Source organism: Carassius gibelio, chromosome A13, assembly GCF_023724105.1.
Source record: "Carassius gibelio isolate Cgi1373 ecotype wild population from Czech Republic chromosome A13, carGib1.2-hapl.c, whole genome shotgun sequence".
NCBI classification, from domain to species: domain Eukaryota; kingdom Metazoa; phylum Chordata; class Actinopteri; order Cypriniformes; family Cyprinidae; genus Carassius; species Carassius gibelio.
Window position 1 is genome coordinate 22,380,994 of NC_068383.1, and position 11,141 is coordinate 22,392,134.

The window sequence follows — 11,141 nt, forward strand, 5'->3', positions numbered from 1 at the left end:
TCTCAGGCGGTCTGTGGGTATACTGTTGCCATCTGGTCGACGCTACAGAGCACTGAGCACTAGAACGACCAGACACGGGACCAGTTTCTTCCCTCAGGCAATCCATCTTATGAACAGCTGATAATAACGGTGAACACACTACACTTTATATTTATATACACATACACTTTATTTATCTAACACACATACTTAGTATACACTTACATTTTGCACATAATACACATGTACATACATAACTGCATTTTGTAATATACCTTCCTACAATTGTCAATTTGTATATTGTCATTCACTATCTACTTATTTGTATTTTTTATTCTTTTATCATGTGTTTTATGTTCTGTCGCTGTCATTCTGTTGTACTGTGGAGCTTCTGTCACGAAAACAAATTCCTCGTATGTGTAAACATACCTGGCAATAAAGCTCATTCTGATTCTGATTCTGATTCTGAGATTGAACTCCCTGGATGACACTTTTTTTTACATTATAGGCATATATCCATGTTTAGAAAGCTCCTGCTTTGAGGATACAAAATTCAGTTCCATTCAACAAAGGAACAACATCAAACTCTGTCTTTTATTCTTTCCGTATTGACTTCTCGCTTTTGGACATTGGGCCTTCAGAAACTCTTGGTTTAAAACAAAGAAAGCTCACTATTGTCCCTCGCAGGAAAATCAGTCAGAGGCTGAGAAAACAAAACAAAAAGCTCTTCTAAATGAGACAAACCTTACGAAGATAAAACGACAATCAGAGCTCAGTCGATTCATGCCAGCTAAAACAAAGGAGGCCTTTCTTGGCCTCTGTTGAATACTGGTGCTTTGATTGTGCAGAAACACAGCTGTGCGTCTTTATAGAGACAAACTGATTGTCTGTCTATACCTTGACTGTGCTGTGCAGGATAAAGCCCCATTATTCATCTGTGTCAGACTTATAATGGAGATTTGATAAAGCTGGCACTTTAGACAAATGTTTTGGGAAGTATGCCACACAGCCAATACAAAGGTATCACGTGAATAATACTAATCTAACTGCAGATGTACAGCATTATTGTGATTGTAGAGTTGATTTTTCATTCATTTCAGCCCTTGTTTGTCTTCTGCTATTGTAGTTTCAAGGATATCTGATTTTCAATTAACCAAGTGCTTTAAGCTATAATAAGTCTGCATCCAATCATAATGTATATGTATATATATATATATATATATATATATATATATATATATATATGTGTGTGTGTGTGTGTGTGTGTGTGTGTGTGTGTGTGTGTCAACAGTATCAGCAATGATTCAGTTACATGAATTATGCCAAATTCAACCCAGGCTCATTGAAAAAAAGGTGCTTATAGAGCCATTTCTGCAAAATTATATTACGTTGCTTCTTTCACGTTTTGCGACGATAAGTGAGTTGTGCTAAAAGCATGTTTAGTTTATCCAAAATGGATAAACATGAATTTAGCATTTTTTAGCATTTAGCATGTTTTATATAGTCTATAGTGTTTAAGAATAACATATTATACCACTAACACTAAACCCTATAAACGTACCGTAACTTATTGTGCCAACAAAAGCAAACAAGTGATTTTAGCATGCTTCTACAAGTCTTTGAGCTCTTTTATCATGACTCGTGGTTTTACCCAAGAATTTGGCATCACAAGTGCAGTGCTCTACCGGGTGAGCTACAGAGCAAGTTTACTATGCCTGAAAAGCCATACAGCTAGTTAAGTGTGCAAATATAAAAAATGTATCAGTCATACATGCAAAAGCATGCAAAAATATTTTAGGTCATAACATAGCATCGCCTAATACCTGCAAACTACAGTACATTTTAAATATGGGTTTGTTTTTGGAGTTATAAACCATTTTTACACCAACCAAATAACTTTTTGACTACAATCAAAAAGTTTTGATAGGCGCCAAGTATGAAAGCACATTGTAAACAAAACTTCTCAACATGCCAACCATATGTAGCAATACTGGAATTCCCATCATTTACAAAGCTTTGTACATTCCCTCACACTCACAGATTTATTCAGATATCAATAAGCATCTCAGCTCCATTTAACACTTTTTTCAATGTTTCAGTCCATTCCAAAGATTTTCCTTCGAAAACAATGTGGAATATCCAGAACATTAAATTATGACACTAGCCATATCAAGGCCATTGGTTTGATTCCCAAGTGATGTATAAACTGCTCTGTACATTTTATGTAAAGTCAATTTGGATAAAAGTATGTTGAAGAATGTTTTATACTTTTAGAATATTGTATTGAAACATTTCTTAATTCGATACTATTGTGGCCTTTAGCAAATCCAATATACACCCAACCCTAATTTTTGTAATTCAGGTCATTTTTTATTAGTTTTTTTTTTTTTTTTTTTGTCTTCGAGCAGCAGTCCAGCAGTTTTGTCTTCAACATCATCCCACCCTGCTGCTGTGTGCGTATGCATGTGTGAAACTCGCGCTAACACAGATGCACCAACATCTGTGCGCTGCGGCTCCCGTGTGCGGCCCGCTCTCTCCTATCTCAGCACGGCCCTCTGACTGCCAGAGTGGATGGAGAGAACAATCTGGAACTTCTGCTGCATCGCATGTCCTCTGGGATCTGGACTTATCAATTATGAATGTGCTGAGATGACACTCTCCTTCTCTTTTTCCTTCTACTTTTTTCTCTCATTTCCCATTTTTAAGTATTACATGTAGCCTAAATGTTAATAGGAAACATGTAGAACATTCTCAGTGTTAAGAAAGTCACTGATAGTAAAAATGCAGCTTTGAATTACAGGAATGAATAATATTTTTATATATATCAGAATAGCAAACATTATGTTAAAATGTAAAAATGTTTTACGTTATTATTGTTTTACTATTTGGTATATCAATCTAATATTGATAATCATTTATTGATTGTATAAGTCAAAACCAGTACTTAACTAAATATTTTGCTCCATCAGCTTGATCAAATATAAAGCTATTTGCACTATAGTAGTAGAAGCTTGACTCGCTCCTGGCTGGTGGGTTCAAGGTCAGATAGTTTCCTTTAGTGTGGTAGATATAGCTGCAATGAGCATGTAGTTAGTGAACAGCTCAGGGCTAATGACTAGTCTGACGGGGTGATTATTATCAGCTATCTAACTTTAGTCCACAGTGCAGGCCAAATGAGCACCTGCGTGTTAGCCAAGGCATGTTAATAAGGTGCCAAACCGATAATGACTTTATGATTGGATAATTAGACAAATGTGTGTAATTGCTTTCTAACTGCAGGAAGACTCCCCATTGACTCAGCAAGGTTGTTTATATGCTGCCATGTGCAAGCGTCAGCTCCACAGACCGGCTGTGTAAATCTTAAAAGTTTAACATTTAACAATGAGACTTTCTCTTACAGACACCCGTACAATTCTGTGGCTAGTGGTGCAAAAACGACACACTTCTGCTTCAAAGGTGCATTCAGTAACTTGTCTTATGGACTTGGACTTGTCTTATTTTTTATTTTTTTTTAGATTAGATATTATAAGTATTTAAAGACACATTAAATTCTTCAAGGGTCACGAAATGTATTAGGCAAACCAATGATTGCTTTCAGAATTATTGCATATTTTAACAGTTGGAATGCTATGATTGATCAGTATCCATATATGGGATATTATTTATTTTATCTCATAGTAAAGCTCAGAAATCTCTAATAAACACAGTCCAGAAGACATTCGGATAAAAAAAGACACTGTAATTGAATAAATGCTTGCTAATTTCCTCTCTTACGCTTCATCAACAGTGTTGAGGCTGACAAGTCAATAAGCTCCGATCATTAATGTGCCAATTACAGAAACTGACAAAACAGTCGGAATACTGACATATACTGAGTCTGTTGAATAACAATTTATCAGAGCAATTAAGGCATCAATTCCAAAGACAATTATGTTAAACTAATAATTAACAAAATCATTAATTCACAGTAAGATCAAAAAGGAAATTAATGTAACAATTTCTTCCCATCTGAAATGTAAAGAGCTGTGGTTTTGGAGGGGGTGTTCTGCAGTTAGGCCCTCTGCTTTTAAAGATGCTTTTTAATCCTTTGGAAAATTACTCTCCAGCTAACGAGTTCTCCTCAACCAGCTCCAGACGTCATTAAGGACTGGATTTTGCCCACGGCTGCACATGAACCCCTTTTTCAGACTGTACACTTTATCCATAATTCAGCTCTCTTTCTTCAATTATTCAAGCAAACAGTGCAGGAAAATAATGGAGTCCACTGGATCTTACACATAAAACAATTTTAATGTTAGTTTGAATTTTTGAGGCTTTGGATTTGTGTGTGTACACTTGTGTGTATGAGTGAGAGAGAGAGGGTTAGTAACACACTTCTTCCCTGCCCCGAACCGACCGGCCTGCCAGTGCCCATAAACACATTATCAAAGAGCCAGTGCAGTAAATATATGAGCAGCGAGGTTGTGTGTCTGCGCATGTTCGACCTGGTGTCTAGCCATAATCGCTTCGGCCCGCAAGAGGTTTCTCCACAAAATGTGGATTCCATCCGTTCGAATGTTCTGAATGCATTAAACCTTTCCTAAAGTTAAAATGTTAAAATGTGCATCTGCAGATGCAGAAAAAACACTATGATCATATCAAGAAGTCTCTCTAAATTTGTAGTCTAAATAGTTTTTTAAAATGAAATGACATGATTGTCCTCATTACCGACAGTTGTTCAAACCATGGATTACTTCGATACTTCACGAGGCTGTATGAATTAAAGGGTTGGCCTCACTAAACTGCTGGCGTCATTACAGATGACCTCTGGGGTTCACGCTTACGCCACTGCAGCTTTTGATTTGTGACTTTGATTCTGGCTCCTGATGTGGGAGAATAAAAAGAAAGGCAGTGATACGGATAAATTATGTTGGTTTAAACACAGTATTTTCATAAATGGCTTGATTTCTAAGATTTTTTGTAAAAAAAAAAAAAAAAAAAACGTCTTAATCCAGGGATTTATATGGCATCTTCATGCAAAACAGTTTAGCCAATTGTAATATATATTACAATTATATATATTACATTATAGCCAATTGTAATATATATATATATATATATATATATATATATATATATATATATATATATATATATAAGTGTACTTTGTAACTTTGAAACACTTAACTTTATTGTTGAGTGAGCTGTAATTTTATCATATGTCATATCAGAATGATTTCGGAAGGATCATGTGTCACTTCAGATTGAAGTAATGATGCTGAAAATTCAGCTTTGATTACAGGAATAAATTACATCTTAAAATATATTCGGACAGAATCAGTTCTTTTAAATTGTAATATTATTTCACAATGTTACTGTTAATGTATTTTACATCTGATTTATAGCCTTGGTTAGCACACAAGACTTATTTAATAAAGAAAACAAAATTTTGGTTCAATAAGTTTGATTTATTTATTTTTTGGTAGCTTGTAGTATAGTGTTTAAACTCGTAGCTTGACAGGCTACAGTAGTTTCCTCCAACACCGATTTACTGTCTTTCTGTTTTTGCACACATGACTGACATGACTCCTGCTGGTTCCAAAAAAATAAAAGTAAGTGAGTTCTTTAAGAAGAAAAGTTTGTTAATTGGGATGCAATTCTGTTTTTTGTTAACAGCGTCTCATGTTTTGAGACTCGCTGCAGCAGGCTGAATGTTTGAGAGGCCCTGTAGACGGCATGTGCAGTATTTCTCAGTAGGACAAAGACAGCCCGTGTCTGGCTGAGGTAGCGTCTAACTAATGGCCATCTGTGTGCGGCAATAATGAAAAATCTCAATCACGTATGGCCACACCGGCTCGTTAGGGAGCAAAATAAAACAGACGATGAGCTCTGACGTGTGGAGCCATCTCGCTAATTTCTCCCTAAAGGACACCTTTCAGATCTTCCAGACATTAAAGCTTATTTCTTGGTACAATTCCCTTTAATTTATACGAGTCTCTTTCTGATGTAGTTAGTGGGTATTCTGGCATGACTCCTGAAGGTCTTGTTCTTGTTGCCTAGAGTTACACAAAACAGAAACAGGCAAACCCACTGATTTGCCAACAATCTTTCGTTGAGGCTGAGTGAGGTCTCGGCGTTCCTCACAAACCTGCTCTTGCACTGGAGGTGTGAACGACTGGGAGGGAAATAAAATCATACCACAGGCGTTTACATTTACAAACGAGGCGCTGTAGACGGTGTGCCTTTTCATGCTCGGCTCAGTATCGTAATGTTTTGCACATGATTCCAGCTGCAGAAGCTGTGTGTGTGTGTGTGCGTGTGTGTGTGTGTGTGTAAGGTATTCATGGTGCTCTCACCCGTGAGTCCCAGGGCATTAGGGTGAATGGGGTGGGGGAGTGAGACTGTCCTGAAATAAAGCCACACAAGCCCCTGAACGGCTTGACTAATTTGACACATATCTCCGCGTCTCTTCTCTCACTGTCTGCCACCATCAACACTTCCCTCCTCGCTAGTCTGCCATGGAAATGATCCCAGTGCGGTCCGACGCGCCGCTTAGAGCCATCCGTGCCGCATTTCTCTTAATGGATGTGGAAATCTCGAGCAGCCTTGACTTGCTTTTATTGTGGCAGAGGATCAGTCCTGGATTCGTGAGAGATTGTTATGTGTTCGTAGGAAATTGGATGCATATGAGTGTCTCTCCCTTTATGAGCATCATGGTTTGGTTCCATTCGCTTTCTCTCTCACTCAGACAAGCCTTTCAAAACAAGATGTTGTGCCTAAAGTTCCCATTATGGACCCAACTGCTTTTTAGTTAAGCAAACCACCATGGTGGGCCTGGTATAAGCCACATTTTATAGCAGTTTTACACCATGTTAATGTCTGAATGAATTATAATTCTGCATCAGAAAAAAAGTTAGCATTATAAATCTAATAGTTCTGATGATTGGTAGGCCACATTCAAAGCCAATGTCAATAGCAGATGTACACACATGACATAAACAGCACAAATAATAAAAATAAAAATAATAATAATAATAAAATGATTACCTTGCTTCTAATGACTCACATTAAGAAAGATTGATAACACTTCCATTAGCAAGTATTTGTAGATTCAGTGGTGGTGTTGCAGCACCAGAAAAATGTGTCACGGTTTACCATCCTTACAAATGCATGCACAAGAACCCAGTAATGTTCAGTTCCATATATATATATCATGATTACCATGGCTAAAAGAACATTTAATAATATAGTTGTGATGTCTATGGTTTTCTGAAAGTTTGTGTGTAGGTAACTTTCTGCTGACTGTCTAAATGTGTGGCAACATTATCAAAATTTCAATGAAAATGTGCAAGCACAAATGGTCAGTTGTCTATTGTCATTGGCGTAGGGGTGCATGAAGCCAAGCTCACTCTGAAGTCACTTTCAAACCAATTTTCTGTTTGTTAATGTAAATTCACATGACCAATTGAATCAATGTGAAATCTATGTGGGAAATATTTTATTAAATTACGTGAAATTACTGCTTACTTGGATTCCTATTGAAATAACTGGATTTCGCCTGTGATAGTAACCAGAAGCTGCAAAATGTCTTCTTTATGTAATCCAGAAAACTTCCACACTGGCAAGTTTTTTTCAGATGCAGGTAGAGTGTCTCACTTTCTTTTGTCATCTCCTTAAATTTTGTTCTGCAGAAGTAGCTACATTGCATTATTGTAATTTTATTTTCATTTTATGATAGCCAGAAACCAGTGTTAAGGTGCAATATCGCCACCTACTCTGTTAGATTGTCAGCCAGTTATCAGAGCTAACTGTTATATAACTATGTTATTTTCATATGTATAGTATTAGCATAATATTAATATTTCATATTAATATTACAGGTGCCAATACTGGTAAATTGCATCAACCGATTTAAAATAAGGATAACACTTTACTTAAACCCTTTCTGTATAAAGCATTGTAAAGGTATTCATTATGTACAATGTAATTATTCAATTTGTCATGTATTTTAATGTATACTTCTAGAGCTGGGTCCGAGTCCACCTTTGTCGAGTACGAGTCAAGACCAAGTCCTTAAACATCAAGTCCAAGTCTGAGTCTGAGTCCAAAAGGGGCCGAGTTGGACTCAAGTCCAAGTTCTTAAAGGCCGAGTCCGAGTCGAGTCCGCCCGAGTCCAGAAAGTAATTACATTAAAAAAAATTATAAATTGGTATTGTATATTTTTACATTCTATTAATATTTAAACCTTTCAACCCATTAAACCAATGGCAATATAAAAATGTAATTAAAAAAAATACCACTGATACATCTTGTCATTGCCATTGAACATTTTTATTTTATGTCAACAGAACTAGTTTCCTGTCAAAAAAGGTTTCAAAGGTTTTATTGTATTAGTGCATGAAAATACAAATGAACCTGTTTCATTATTGTATCACACTATATTGTCCTCCAGTTAAAGCTGACATTTCAATTATTTAATGCCTTTCCCCCACATTTGACAGAGGTAAAGTGCAGCCAATGAGGAAATCCTTAATGATGGCATTACGAATTTCTTGTTGTCTTGGAGAAATTGCATCATTGCATTGCTTTTTTGGTCAATTCTGGTCTTGCAAATCCTGCAATGCTGAGCTTTGCAGCATCTGTTGGTTGCTGCTGTTGTCTTTGGTACTCGGTTGCATCGGTTTTCGGATCACCAGTACACTGAACCGAAAACCGTTTCTTTCGGACACGTCCGATTTGAGAACCGATGAACTGATGATACTGCACATGCGTGTAATTTTTAAAGTATTTTGTTAAACATCGGAAAGTGTGATAAAATAACTATATATATATATATATATATATATATATATATATATATATATATATATATATAATTTTTTTTGCATGTTTTTGTATTGGGTTGTATATTGTAGATTATGTATAGGCCAAAGGGGTTTTCAGGGAAGTTGGACAATAAGACTCTAAAGACTCTATGTTTAATAGGAATAAGGGATGTTTTATGAAATATCTGTACTGTATTTATAGTTAATGATGACACATTCACAAATTGAGTTTGTAGTAAACAGAACATGATCACGAGTAGAGCAGCTGATGATACTGAACTGCAGCATGTGCCGGTTAGAGTGATTCTCGTTCTCGAGTCAAGAACCGGTTGCATCGGTTTTCAGATCATCAGTACACTGAACCGAAAATCGTTTCTGTCGGACGCGTCCGATTCGAGAACCGAGGAGCTGATGATACTGCGCATGCATGATTCAGTGTGAAGCCAACTGACTCATAGCGCGTCTGAATCGAACTGATTATTTTGGTGATTGATTCTGAACTGATTCTGTGCTAATGTTATGGGCGTGGGTAAACCGGGGGCTTGAATGAAGGGCAATCTGGCAAAACGTAAATTCATTTAATAACAAATACATCGAAATGGATTATGTATAGTAAGTGGATCATGGTTTCTCCGCTGATGACACCTAATTTACTTTATATCTTCAAGACTTAAATCTTCGTATGCACATTATTGCTGTTACAGTATTTGGGTGCGTTCTTGCAAAACTTAATTGTAAACTTTTCATAATTATGAGGTTTTTAACTGACTGAAGTTATGATTACTGACTTTATATATTTGAATGTTTGATAGACTTGACGCCATTACGTCATCACCAATGACGTCATTACGTCGAGCGTAAGAACCGATGAACCGTTTTTTTTTTCAACCGGTTTATTGAATCAAATCTAATTTCTCATCACAATTTTATGCTGGTTTTATTGTTACACATGACACAGATTTGACTGTACTCTGAAAATTTTCCGAGTCCAAAATGTTCAAGTCCATGTCAAGTCCGAGTGCGTGACAAGTCCGAGTTCATTCAAAACTGGACTCGAGTCCGAGTCCAAGTTTGAGTACCCCAACTCTAGTATACTTCATTGCATACTTTCTGTGTAACAATGAATAGATAAGTATCATAATGTATTATATCTGCGGTTACAATGATTCATGAGATCACACAATGCCTTATAAAGGTGCATTACAAGGTAAAATTAATGCATTAAAACTAATTTAACTAATTTAATGCGTTAAATTAATTATATATTAATGTGAAAAAGTGGCATAGTTGCATCATGGCTAAATTCCACATTGTATAATCCCTAACACCACAACATGTCTAAATGCATCTAAATATATCTATACTGTCATACCGTACAGTCCTAGATCCTTACTTCATTCAGCTGTGAGTGAAAAAGGAAGACACACACACAGAGAGAAAGAGAGAGAGAGAGAGAGAGAGAAAGAGAGAGAGAGTCAGACCGTTCAAGTGAAAACTAAACAAAGACTTTAACTCTTCTGTTATGTCTCTATAGACATCCAATTAAATCACTTGAAGGTTTACATTATTCTTTAATGATAGCAAGTCAGATTATAGCCTGGTGAAATCTTAATGCGTCAGACTCTTTCCGGTAAAAGTGGCCTTGTCTTCTGTAATGAGATATGAGCTGTGAAATGTTAATTACACGCAGGGTGAGAAGCAAGAACTGCTTCCAGTTCTGACCCCATTTCTATTCTTTTAATAACAATTACTTGAAGAGAAAGTGGGTTAGAAGAAATTGTAGAGACTTCACTCGGCCATACATCTGAGACAAAGAAAGCTCACCTTTCGCTTGCGTTACGCATTGAACCGCCAATATCAGATACTCTTTCTTCTCATTCTTTCCCACCCTTTCTTGAATTCTATCCAGACGGAATCTGCTGCAGAATTCCTTAGAATGGATTTAAAAGTGGTACAAAAAAAAAAAAACAGGAAAAAAAAAGATCCAAAATATGTCACAAACTTACTCTGGAAATGACAAATGCTCCAATTCTGTGGAAATCAGAGTGCAGATTCTATGTGGGCCTGGTTAGAAACTTTTTCTGTCTTTTTATGAATCATAATGAGCTACACGTCAGATGATTAAGAGTATTTCTATTCTTTGGGTCCATCTAACCAAATAAATAAATAAATAAATGTTGCATGAATCTGTTCCTGAGCATGCAGCAGCTCTGTTATGAATAACAGTAATTAATCGGTCACTCGCTGACTTTGCGCCTTCGCCAACTGGCACCTGCTCTCCCGCGCGTCACATGACATTACAGCTGTGTCCACATGTTCCCCGGGTCACCACATCAGTCTGGATAATGCCTGCTTTTG